This window comes from Triticum urartu, chromosome 6, assembly GCF_003073215.2.
Source record: "Triticum urartu cultivar G1812 chromosome 6, Tu2.1, whole genome shotgun sequence".
Classification (NCBI taxonomy): domain Eukaryota; kingdom Viridiplantae; phylum Streptophyta; class Magnoliopsida; order Poales; family Poaceae; genus Triticum; species Triticum urartu.
In genome coordinates, this window is record NC_053027.1 from 236,988,445 (window position 1) to 237,002,884 (window position 14,440).

The window sequence follows — 14,440 nt, forward strand, 5'->3', positions numbered from 1 at the left end:
AAATCATTTGTGTAAGGGTTGAAGATGGAGTTCATCATGCAAGAGAACGTTAGAGGAGCATTGACAAGGCCGAAAGACATGACAGTATATTCATAAGAACCATAGCTTGTTCTGAATGCTGTCTTGGGGATATCTTGTTCACGAATGCGAATCTGATGATAACCCATATGGAGGTCAAGCTTGGAGAATACTTTGGCACCTTTAAGTTGCTCGAACAGCTCATTGATGTTGGGAAGTGGATACTTGTTCTTTATTGTCTTCTTGTTCAATGGGCGGTAGTCAACACAAAGTCTGTCCGTGCCATCCTTCTTCTGGACAAAAACAACACCACAACCCCACGGAGATGAACTCAGTCTGATCAGACCCAGACGCTCTCATTCATCGAGTTGTTCTTCAATTCCTTCAACTCCTTTGGTCCAAGCTTGTAAGGACGCTTACAAAAATGTACCGTGCCAGGCTCAAGATCGATAACGAATTCAACTGGCCGGTGAGGAGGCATTCCCGGAAGCTCTTCTGGAAAGACGTCTTGGTATTCACAAACGACTGGAATCTGAGAGATGGCATTCAACTCGCCCTTCTCATTGAGAGAATACAGTCGAATGGTTTCATCACGAGCGGCATAGATGATCACATCCTTAGAAGAGTGTGTCAATTGAATCTGCCTGGCAGCACAATCAAGCTCAGCCTTGTGCTTAGAAAGCCAGTCCATCCCGAGAATTAAATCAATATCCGAGTCACCAAGAACAATTGGAGAAGACAGAAATTTATAGTTTCCCATCTTGATAGAAACATCCCGAACCATGGAGTTTGTGTTCATGCATTTACCCGGAGAGACAACTGATAACGGTCTAGGCAAAACTTGGAAAGCCAACGCATGCTTAGATGCAAATGGTCTTGAGATGAAACTAAGCGATACACCAGTGTCAAAAAGAACTTTTGCAGGAAAGTCATTAACAAGAAGATTACCCATGATCACTTCTGAAGAATCCTCTGCCTGAGCTACGTTCATCATGTTCACCTTTGCAAACTTGGAATTGTGCTTGACCACTGCATTGCTGGAAGATCTCACAGGAGGAGGAGGCGGAAGGCGCCTTTGGTTGAAGCACTTGTTTGCATAGTGCCCTTTCTGCTGACACTTGTTGCAAGTAACCTCTAAGAGTGGACGGTGATAAGGAGCACTTGACTTTGGAGCTTGAGACTGAGCTTTGTTCTGATAGCCTGGGTTGGGGGGGGGGGAAGATCCATTGCCACATTTGCTCTTTTGCTGGTAGGGCTGACGAAACGAAGGAGGGGCAACCAAAACTACGGTTGCTTAGCTGCCACTTGTGATGAAGAAGAAGATTGAACTGCATCCCTGACTCTCTTCTTAGAAGCCTCACACTTGAGCTGAGCAGCTTCTTGCTTTAGTGCCATGTTATAGAATTGATCGAACTTAGTCGGCTCAAGAAGCACGAGAGCTAATTGCAGATCTTCTCTGAGGCCACCTCTGAATTGATAGATCATACTCTTTTCATCAGGAACGTCTTGTTTAGCGAAGCGAGCAAGTTTCTGAAACTGGATATTGTATTGATACACGGACACACTGCCTTGCTTGAGATTGCGGAACTCCTCACGCTTGCTCTCAGCAACACTTGGTGGGATGTGATGAGCTTTGAAGTCTCGGCATAAATCATCCCAGGTAATCACACGACCTCCTCTGAATCTCTGTATTGTTGAAACCACTCAGCAGCTTGGTCCTTGAGTTGAAACGAAGCAAACTTGACAAAGTCCTCAGGCCTGACATTGCTCCATTCAAAATGTTTGCAGATATACACGAGCCAGTCGTCGGCGTTTGTGGCCTCGACACAGTTGCTGAAGGACTTCGGCTGGTTTGCGAGGAACTGGTTGAGGGTAGCAAACTGAGGCTGATTGTTGCCTTGGCCTTGATTTCCTTGGTTGTGCTCTTGCAAGAGTTGCAAAAAGCATCTGACTGTTGGCGTTGGTGGCTGCCATGACAGCTTGCCATGCCTTCAGAGGTGGAGGTGGTGGCGGAGGGTTCGACTGATCCCCATCATTGCGGTCCGGATTCTGGCGCATTTGAGGAGCCATCCTGAAGAGGGTGACATCCGTTAGAATCTTGAAAGACAGATATACAAGCTGAATCAATGGATTGAAATAGCAACATATAGTCTTAACTTTCGAACAAGGATCAACGAATGAATTCCAAAGTAAATCATCACACGTCCATTAAGTTGAGAAGCCACTTAGATAAAGGTAGATGAATGAAACAACATGGTACGGATATGAACAAATAATTGGTAAGGATTACCCAATCGCAAACCAAATATCTGCGGGAAGAAATACTAGAGCTACATGAATTCCCACATATAAAACTCCCGAAACTTTCTGGTTATGCAATCAGGTGTTGGGGATACATGGGAAGCATAATATCTCACCCAAACTAGCAATTCCTACATCCAGCTGTATCCATACTTCAACACATAACCAAGAAACCTTCGGAAATCATGTACCTCAACCTTCGAAAAGCATTTGTTATACGAGTTATGGCAATACTCCCGAACTCCCACCCCAGTACTGGGTGGCGTCGAGGTTATCTCACCAACAACTGCATAAAAGATATTTTCGATGTCGGTGAACTTAGGTATTCCAGAACTGCAATGATAAAATTGTGACGACAACACCTCAGAGCTCAACTCCCCGGGACACTGCCACAACCCCTAAATGTCAGGAGGCACCAAGAACAATGTTCTCGTCACAAGACTATCGGAACGATTCCAAGATACCCGCGTGATCCTAAAAAAAATTGTGAAATTTGAGGAGAGAAGAGGCAAAGCTTCTACGTCAGGAGGCCTCACCAACGCGACGAAGGGACTGAGGAGTAAAAAGAATCCTACTCTCTGATATATATAATCCAAAGACTCAAAACATTTTGTTCTAGACTCAACAACGTCAGCGATTCGATCAAGCAAGGGGCTCCTAAGTCGGGGATGGCTCTAATTACCAACTAGTAACACCCACAATGCGGCTATATCTCCCACGTGTCGGGGCACGACTTAGAGGCATAGCCGCATGGTAGGCTTGTCATAAGAGGGGTAATCTTCACACATCCCATGTACTGAATAAGAAACAGATAAAGAGTTGGCTTCCAATCGCCACTTCACACAATACATAAATAATCCATACATCATCCAAAATACAAGCAAAGGTCCGACTGCGGAACCAAAATAAAGGAAGACAGCCCCAAATGCTAGATCCCCGATCTACCCAACTGGGCTCCACTACTGATCATCCGGAAAAGAAACATAGTAACGGCCCGAATCCTCGTCGAACTCCCACTTGAGTTCGGTATCGTCACCTGCACCGGTATCCTCGGCACCTGAAACTGTTTGGAAGTATCCGTGATTCACAAGGACTCAGCAATTTCACACCCGCGAGATCAAGACTATTTAAGCTTATGGGTAGGAAAAGGTATTGAGGTGGAGCTGCAGCAAGCACTAAGAAATATGGTGGCTAACATACGCAAAAGAGAGCGAGAAGAGAAGCAACACACGGTCGAGAAGCTATAAGTGATCAAGAAGTGATCCTGAAGCTACTTATGTTCAAGCATAACACAAGACTGTGTTCTCTTCCTGGACTCGCCGAAAAGAGACCATCACGGCTACACACGCAGTTGATTCATTTTAATTAAGTTAAGTGTCAAGTTCTCTACAACCGGATATTAACAAATTCCCATCTGCCACATAACCGCGGGCACGGCTCTCGAAAGTTTATACCCTGCAGGGGTGTCCCAACTTAGCCCATCACAAGCTCTCACGGTCAACGAAGGATATTCCTTCTCTCGGGAAGACCAGGTCAGTCTCGGAATCCCGGTTACAAGACATTTCAACAATGGTAAAACAAAACCAGCAAAGCCGCCCGATGTGCCGACAAATCCTGATAGGAGTCGCACGTATCTCGTTCTCAGGGCACACCGGATTGTCAAAACTTCCGGTAGGCCAACCTAGAGTTTCCCCTGGTGGCCACCGGCGGTTGGCAGGTTGGACCAACACTCAGAGGAGCACTGGCCCGGGGGTTTAAAATAAAGATGACCCTTGAGTCCGCGGAACCCAAGGGAAAAGGCTTAGGTGGCAAATGTTAAAACCAAGGTTCCGCCTTGCTGGAGGAGTTTTATTCAAAGCGGACTGTCAAGGGGTTCCCATAACACCCAACCGGGTAAGGAACGCAAAATCAAGGAACATAACACCGGTATGACGGAAACTAGGGCGGCAAGAGGGGAACATAACACCAGGCATAAGGCCGAGCCTTCCACCCTTTACCAAGTATATAGATGCATTAAAGTAAATAAAATATAATAATCATATCCCAACATATCCATGTTCCAACATGGAACAAACTTCAACTTCACCTGCAACTAGCAACGCTATAAGAGGGGCTGAGCAAAAGCGGTAACATAGCCAAACAACGGTTTGCTAGGAAAGGTGAGTTAGAGGCTTGACAAGGGAAAAAGGGAGGCATGATATAGCAAGTGGTAGGTAGCGCGACATAGCGAACAACTAGCAAGCAAAGATAGAAGTGATTTCGAGGGTATGGTCATCTTGCTTGCAAAGTTCTCAGAGTTGTCGAAAGCTTGATCCTCGAAAGCGTACTCAACAGGTTCCTTGGTCACATACTCGTCTCCCGGCTCTACCCAAAGCAAGAACACAAACAATGGAACAACAATCAATCATGGTGCAATGCACAAGCAACATGATGCAATACATGGCATGATATGCAAGACATGATATGCAATGCATATGCGTGCTCCGGAAGGGAAAGAATGATCAAGGCATCAACTTGGCAAACCAAGTATGCCGCTGGAAAGATGAGATGATTTCGGTTGAAATCGATATAAAGTTCACCGGAAATGGATGCACGGTTTGCAAATGGCAAGCAAAACAAGAATGGCATAATTCTGTGATTAACAACACCATGCCACTTAGAATGCAACAAGAAACTAAGCTACTACACTCCAACATAGCAACAAAGCATATGGAAGTGATGTACAAGAGATGCTTGATAAAACATGAACACTGAGCTACGGCTAAATCACACCAGAACAGGTTCAAACAAGCATGGCAAAATGCAAAAGATATCAGCTTCACAGACTTAGAGAAATTACTAACATGTCAAAAACAACATCAGGAAGCAATGTTTAGAGCAAGCAAACAACATGATACAGGAACATATCATAGAAAACAAAGACATGGAATGAATATACTAAAAGCATAGATCAAAAGTCCCTTACTGATCATGAGCCAAAAAGGCACCGAAGATATGATGGCACCCATGTAAACATAGCAAGTTTTATAAACAGTTTCAGACTTAGCAGAAAAATAGAGCATGTCATAAACAGAATTATGATAGCAACTTTGCGAGCTCAAACCACTCACCACAAAGCATTGCATGACAATCTAAGCATATCAACAGCAAGATGACATGTTAATGAAGCTAACCATGGCAAGAGAAAGTTCATAGGATGCATGGATCACTAGCAACAACCATGGCAATATTGACTAACATGTTAACATTCTGCCAGGAACATTTTATAGCAAAAGTAGAGCAATAACAAGACATGCTAGAGCACTCCATAATTGCAAAAGGGGGCATGGATGGATAGAGCATAACCACATGTTCAAAACACCCTTACTGAAGTATCCCAAAATAAGCATGGATCTCACTGTAGCATCAAGTTTACATGGCATCAAAATAACAGCAGGAAAAGGACTTAGCAAAATCCTAAGTCCCTGAAAACAGCAACATCACGGAGCCTAGTTTGCATGCTTGTGCTAGTAACCACATAGATCACAAAAATAAAAGGATTGCACCTCTGTAAAGATGGCATGTTGTAGTTCAAAACACATGTAAAGCTCATGCTCATATGATGCACACATCAAATGCAACAAAAATGACAAATCACCATGATCTGATAAGTACCAGCAGTTAACATTTTATAGCACTATTGCATCAATGAAAAGGGCATCATAATGTACATTGTCATGCATGAACATGCTTCTAACATTAGGAGCTCAACGAGACGAACAAATCGATATATCATGTGCATCATTCGGAGCTACGGTCACCGAGATGTGATGCAATGAAGGAGGCATAAAATTATTGCAGAAAAGGACTTAGAAGAAAAATCACCTCCGTGGAAGTCAACGTGGGACGAAGTGGATCAGGACGGGGATGGCGTTTGGTTGGTGCACCCGATGGATCTGGTCCCGGTTGGCACGGACTTCGAGGATCGTCGGGATCTCACCGGACTTGGAGGGAAGGACGCCGGAGTCGAGGGGGAAGGCCGGATCCGCTCGCCGGACGACGAGGAGGCGACGATGGGGCGCGCGGAGGCCGGCGTGGCGGCATGCGGCGCTTGGCGGCGGCAGCTCGGGAGGCGCGCGGGCGATGGGCGGCGGCGCGAGGCGAGGAGAGGCGGCGGCGCTATCCGGCGCGGAGGCGGCCGCGCGGTCCGGCGATGCGGCGGCGGGGCGCGGGAGTGAGGCGCGGGGGAGCCGGGGAGGCTCGGGCGGCGGACGGGCTCCGCGGGCCCGATTGGGGTCCGGTGGGCCGCGGCGGCGGGGAAGGCGTGGTGGCGACTGGTGGCGGCGTGCGATTCGCCGGGCGGTAGTGGACGGACTTGTCCAGCGCCGGACGGACGTGTCCGGCGCGCGGAGGAAGGGGAAGACTAGGGTTTCGCCTGAATTTTCGAAGGAGGAGGCCTTTTATAGGTAGAGGGAGTTTGGAGTGTCCAAATGAGGTGTAGTTTTCGCCCACATGATCATGATCCGACGATGGAGGACATGGAAATGATTTAGATGGGTTATTGGGCTGTTTTCGAGGGGTGTTGGGCTGCAACACACAAAAGGCCTTTACGATTACCCGGTTAACCGTTGGAGCATCAAATGGACTCCAAATGGAACGAAATTTGATAGGCGGTCTACTGGTGATGTACCAAGGCCACTTGGAAAATCTTGACCCATTCCGAGAACATTTAACTGCCGCTCACGAAAAGAGATAAGAGGGGTGCGTCGGTGCATGTGGGAGTGTCGGATTGCGAAACAGACAATGGGGAAAATGCTTGGATGCATGAGCCAAACACGAATGCAAATGCGATGCACATGATGACATGATATGAAATGCATGACATGAACAAAAAGCAAAACAACGACAAAAACCCAACCACGAAGGGAATCTCATAACTTAAAGCCAAAAATGGCAAGAGTCGAAGTTACAAATATGGCAAGTTACATCCGGGGTGTTACACGTCCCCCCTCTCCTGCTCGCCCAACCCCATGCACGCGCATTGCCGGCTGCACCCGCGCCCGCCTCTCGCGCTTCGGCCCCGCGCTCATCATGGTCGGGTCGCGCCCTAGCTGCGCCCCACTCCGTCTGGCCGTGCCCGTCGCCCCTGTGCCGACCGCACCCCCCTGGCCGACTTGCCCGCGCTCGTTGTGACCCCGTTCGGCCATCGCGCTCGCTGCGACCCTGTGCGGCCCTCGCCCTCGTGCCTGACCGCCGGCGCCTCCCTTTAGCGTGCGCGCCACCCAGCACCCGGCTCCCACGAGCGAGCCCCGGCCGCAATCCCGCATTGTTGCTCCTGTCAGCATGCGCTGCAGCTGCTACTCCCTGCTTTCCCCCCTCGCTCTCTATCGCCCGCCACCTGCTGGTTCTGCTGCTGTTGCAGCAGCAGCTGCTGCTGGCCGGCTCCGGCCGCCCTCTGCCCTGCTCCGCCTACCCCGCTGCTGGCCTCGGCCATGGTCTCTCAGGGGCCAGGTCCGGCCGCCGCGCCCCCTGCCTGTAACGCCCTCGATGCGGCTATATCTCCTATGTGTCGAAGCACGACTTAGAGGCATAACCGCATTGAAAGCAATGTCGCAAGTGAGGTAATCTTCACAACAACCCATGTAAATAAATAAAGGGGAAAGGTACATAGTTGGCTTACACTCGCCACGTCACACAAATACATAAATAAGTCATTACATTCATCCAATACACTCAGGGTCCGACTATGGAACCAAAATAAAGATCAACCCCCAAATGCGACAAAGTCCCCAATCGTCCCAACTGAGCTCCACTACTGATCAACTAGAACGAAAAAACACAAAGGACAAGATCTTCATCGAGCTCCTCCTTTATCTTGGTTGCGTCACCTGCTCGATAACATCGGCACCTGCAAACTGGTTTTGGAAGTATTTGTGAGTCACGGGGACTCAGCAATCTCACACCCTCGCGATCAAGACTATTTAAGCTTATAGGAAGGGTAAAAGGTATGAGGTGGAGCTGCAGCAAGCGACTAGCATATATGGTGGCTAACATACGCAAATGAGAGCGAGAAGAGAAGGCAAAAGCACGGTCGAACAACTATGATCAAGAAGTGATCCTAGAACAACCTACGTCAAACATAACTCCAACACCGTGTTCACTTCCCGGACCCCACCGAGAAGAGACCATCACGGCTACACACGCGGTTGGTGCATTTTAATTAAGTTAAGTTTCAGGTTATCTACAACCGGACATTAACAAATTCCCATCTTCCCATAACCGCGGGCAAGGCTTTCGAAAGTTCAAAACCCTGCAGGGGTGTCCCAACTTAGCCCATCACAAGCTCTCACGGTCAAAGAAGGATATTCCTTCTCCCAAGACAATCCGATCAGACTCGGCATCCCGGTTACAAGACATCCTCGACAATGGTAAAACAAGTCCAGCAAGACCACCCGCTGTGCCGACAAATCCCGATAGGAGCTGCACATATCTCGTTCTCAGGGCACACCGGATAAGCTAAGTGTACGGGATCCAATGTAACCCAAGTTGCCAAGGGACGGCCCCACACGGTGCTCTGGGTTGGACCAACACTTAGAGAAGCACTGGCCCGGGGGGGTTAAAATAAAGATGACCCCTGGGCTGGCCGACCCAAGGGAAAGAAAAGGCTAGGTGGCGAATGGTAAAACCAAGGTTTGGCCTTGCTGGAGGACTTTTATTCAAGGTGAACTGTCAAGGGGTTCCCATTATAACCCAACCGTGTAAGGAACGCAAAATCCGGGAATATAACACCGATATGACGGAAACTAGGGCGGCAAGAGTGGAACAAAACACCAGGCATAAGGCCGAGCCATCCACCCTTTACCAAGTATATAGATGCATTAATTAAATAAGAGATATTGTGATATCCCAACAAAATAACCATGTTCCAAACATGGAACAAGCTCCAATCTTCACTTGCAACTAACAACGCTATAAGAGGGGCTGGGCAAAGCGGTAACATAGCCAAACAACAGTTTGCTAGGAAAAGGTGGGTTAGAGGCTTGGCTTAACAATATGGGAGGCATAATAAGCAAGTGGTAGGAATCGCAGCATAGGCATAGCAAAAGAGCGAGCAATTAGCAAGCAAAGATAGAAGTGATTTCGAGGGTATGGTCATCTTGCCTGAAATCCCGCAAGGAAGAAGAACGAGTACATGAAGAAGACAAATGGACGTAGCCGAACGGTTCCTCACAATGCGACGTTATCGGAACCAACCCGAAGAAGCAACACCAGAAAGAAGCACCCAACATAGTAAACAACCAACACATGAACATGGCATGATATGCGGGATGCGGTATGCGATGCATATGCATGATTTGAAAAGGAATGATTGAACCTGGCCTCAACTTGGAAAATCAAGAGTGCCACTGGAAAGTGGAGTTGATTTCGGTTGAAATCGATATAAAGATCACCGGAATCGGATGCACGGTTTGAAAATGACAAGCAAAACGAATATGGCGCCGGTCTGCGATAATCAGCACGAGACCATCTAAATGCATCAAGAACAACATGCTACAGCACTCAAACATGGCAACAAAATACATGGCATTGATACACTCATGATGCTTGACAAAAGATGAACACTGAGCTATGGCTAATTCACTCATTAACAAGTTCAAACAAGCATGGCAAAAGTGCAAAAGATAACAGGTTTCAGAATTAGTGAAATTAACAGCATGTCAGGAATTTATCATCAGGAAGCAATGTTTAGAGCACGATAACTACATGCTACAGGAACATATCATGGCAAAGCAAGGCATGGCATGAAGCTCCTCTAAACATATAACAAAAGTCCCTTAGTGGCCATGAGCCAAAAGGGATCAGAAAATACATTTGCAAGCATGTGAACATAGCAAAAACATAAACAGATTCAGACTTAGTGAAAAACTGGAGCATGCAAAACAGATTAACAAGTAGGCATGTTTATGAGCTCGATGCACTCACTATAGAGCATGGCATGACAAACTAAGCATACATCCATCAAATAGACATGGCATAGAAGCTAGACATGGCAAGAAAAACAACATAGCATGCACAGATCAATAGCAACATCCTCGGCAAAATCGCTAAACATGTCAACAGTCTGCCAGGATCATTTTATAGCAAAAGTAGAGCTTGATTGACTCAAGCTAGGGTGCTCCATAATTGCAAACAAAGACATGGATGGGTAGAGCACCACAATGTTAACAAAACATCCTTACTTATCATCCTCAAAAGAGGCACGGATCAGTAGGAAACAACATGAACATATGGCATAAAAACAATATCAGGACAAGGACTTAGTGAAATTCTAAATCCCTGAAATCAGCATCAACGAGTAGGCTACTTTGCATGCTTGTGCTAGTCACCACAAAGATCAAAAAAATACATGGCATACACCCCTGTAAAGATGGCATGGCATTCTACAAAACACATGTAGAGCTCAGGATCATAGCATGCACACATTAATCATGGCCAAAATGACAAAAGGCCATTTGCTGAAACAGATCTGACATATTTCTTACATAGCCCTCTTCCAACAGCATTTCGGGCATCAAGATGAGCTCAAATGAAAATGATGCAATGAGATAAAATGATGTACTCGTCGAGAAGAACATTTTGATATGCTACATGCATGAATCGGAGCTACGGATGCAGATTTATGGCATGCCAAAGATTGCAAAAATCTAGGGTTTCGGGAAGAAAAAAGTCAACCGTGAGAAGTTTCAGATCCAGATCCACTGTAGCAGCATGAGGTCGCCGGAGTCAATGGCCGCGGCGGCCGGCGTCGACGAGGCTCGCCGGACCCGAGAGGAGGTGGCCGGATCCGGTGGCGCGAAGCGTCGAGGAGGAGGCGGTGGACGGCAGCGGTCTCCGGGCGGCGCGACGCTAGGCGCCGGAGCGGGGCGGCTCGGTGGCGGAGCTCGCCGCCGGCGGTGGTGCAGCGGCCGGAACGGGGCGGCTCGGGTGGTGCGAGGGGAGGACGAGGGCGGCGGCACGCGCGATGGGGCGGCGCGGCGCTAGGCGGGCCGCGGGGGCCGGGCACGGGCTCCCGGGCTGGCGAACCCCGTAGCGACACGTGGCGCCGGCGGAACGAAACGGACACGTCCGTCGGTGAGTATTTTGTCCGGCGCGCGAGGAGGGGATTTTGCTAGGGTTTGCCCGAAAATTTCGGGGGGGGGGGGCTTTAAATAGAGGTAGAGGGAGTTAGGAAGCTCCAAATGGAGTGCGGTTTTCGGCCACGCGATCGTGATCGAACGCTCTAGACGATGGAGGGGTTTTTGGTGGGTTTTGGGGCCAAATTGGAAGGGTGTTGGGCTGCAACACACACGAGGCTTTTTCGGTCCCTCGGTTAACCGTTGGAGTATCAAACAAAGTCCAAATGGCACGAAACTTGACAGGCGGTCTACCGGTAGTAAACCAAGGCCGCATGACAAGTATCGGTCCAATCCGAAAACGTTTAACACCCGCACACGAAAAGAGGTAGAAAGGATCACCGGAGGACATAGGAGCGCCGGAATGCAAAACGGACAACGGGGAAAAAGCTCGAATGTATGAGACAAACATGTATGCAAATGAAATGCATATAATGACATGATATGACATGCATGACACGCAAGCAATGACAAGGCAACAACAGCGAATAACTGGAGGACACCTGATACATCGGTCTCGGGGCGTTACACTGCCCCTCCCCTCTGCACGTTCGTGCACAAGAGGGAGGTGGCCTGAGCCACTTACGAGTGGGGCCCTCCCCCTGTAAATCAAATAAAAGGAAAATAGTAGAGAAAGAAAACAAAAATGGAAAATAAAAATAAAAGGAAATAATGAATTGAATTAATTGATTAATTAGTACTATAATTAGTTTAATTAATTAACCTTGCTTAATTTGACCTAATTAACTAGGTTAGTTGTTAAATCGCACTTTAATTAAATTGTGACTATTACAGTGGGTCCCGCATGTGAGTTTGACCAAGTCAAATGCACTGTTGACTGCTGACATCATGCTGATGCAGTAAACCTAAATTTCATTTAAATTAGATCTGTTAATTCCTGAAAATGATTAAATCTGTATAAAATAATCCGCAATTCAGATGAAAATACTTTGTACATGAAAGTTGCTCAGAACGACGAGACGAATCCGAATATGCAGTCCGTTCATCCGCCACACGTCTCTAGAATAGCGAACATGCAACAATCCACCTCATGTTCATCTGTCCAAAAACGTCAAACACTGGGAATACTTTCCCGGATGTCCCCCCCTTTGTCGATATCACCTACTGTCGCGTTAGGGCACACCTAGCACCGCTCATTGGCATGTCATGCATCGTCATGCATATGTTTGCATTATATTTATTGTTTCTCCCCTCTCTTCTCTCGTTAGACACCGAGACCGACGCCGCTTCTACCCAGTACGACTACGGTGTTGACGACCCATCCTTCTCTGTCGAGCTTCCAGGCAAGCCCCCCCCTTGATCAACCCGATATCGCCTATTCCTTCTATCTACTACTTGCATTAGAGTACTGAAGCATGTTACTGCTTTCAGTTAATCATATTCTGCTGCATAGCCTGTCTTTGCTACTTCTGTTGTTACCTTTACCTGTAATCCTAAATGCTTAGTATATGATGCTAGTTTATCATTAGTGGCCCTACATTCTTGTCTGTCTGCCATGCTATACTATCAGGACATGATCACTCGGGAGGCGATCACGGGTATATACTCTTATATACGTAATATATGATACATGTGGTGACTAAAGTCAGGTCGGCTCGTAGAGTACCCGTGAGTGATTCACGGATTGGGGGCTAAAAGGACATTTGTCCCGACGACCCTCTGGGTGGATCTTTGTGGCGGAGCGACATGGCAGGTTGAGACCGCCTAGGAGGGAGGTGGGCCTGACCCCTAGTCGGCGTCCGCGGTTACATCAATTAACATGCTTAACGGGATCTTGGTATTTGATCTGAGTCTGGCTACGAGCCTATACGCACTAACCAACTACGTGGGAACAGTTATGGGCACTCGACATCGTGGTATCAGTCGAAGCCTTCTCGACGTCAGCGACTGAGCGGCGCATGCCGGATTGGACTGGAACGCCTGCTCTTGTATTAGGGAGTCTAGGTCTGCTTCCGGCCGCACTCGCAACGTGCAGGTGTGCAACGGGCGATGGGCCCAGACCCGCGCTTAGGATTTTGACCGGCGTGCCGACCTCTCTGTTGTGCCTAGGTAGGGCTGCGCCGTGTTGATCTTCCGAGCCGGGCATGAACCAAGAAAGTGTGTCCGACCAGAGGGATCGAGCGTGTTGGGTAATGTGGTGCACCCCTGCAGGGAAGTTTATCTATTCGAATAGTCGTGTCCCTCGGTAAAAAGATGACCCGGAGTTGTACCCCGACCTTATGACAACTAGAATCGGATACTTAATAAAACACACCCTTTCAAGTGCCAGATACAACCCAGTGATCGCTCTCTCACAGGGCGACGCGGAGAGGATCGCCGGGTAGGATTATGCTATGCGATGATACTTGGTGAACTTACCAGCTACTCTCTTCTATCTGCTTCAAGATGGAGGCTGCCAGAAGCGTAGTCTTCGATAGGACTAGCTATCCTCTTATTTTGGCATTCTGCAGTTCAGTCCACGGATACTACCCATTTCATTGATACCAATGCATATGTAGTGTAGATCCTTGCTTGCGACTACTTTCGATGAGTACTCACGGTTGCTTTGCTCCCCCTTTACCCCATTTTTTCCTTCTTCTCGGATGATGCAACCAGATGATGAAGTCCAGGAGCCAGAGGATCCCGAGGATGTTTCTACGTCGAGTTCGGCTTCGAGGAGTAGTTAGGAGGTCCCAGGCAGGAGGCCTTGCCTTTTCGATCGTTGCTATTTTTTGTGCTAGCCTTCTCAAGGCAAACTTGTTTAACTTATGTCTGTACTCAGATAGTGTTGCTTCTGCTGACTCGTCTATGATCGAGCACTTGTATTCGAGCCCTCGAGGCCCCTGACTTGTATTATGATGCTTGTATGACTTATTTATTTTTAGAGTTGTGTTGTGATATCTTTTCGTGAGTCCCTGATCTTGATCGTACACGCTTGCATGTATGATTAGTGTACAATTGAATTGGAA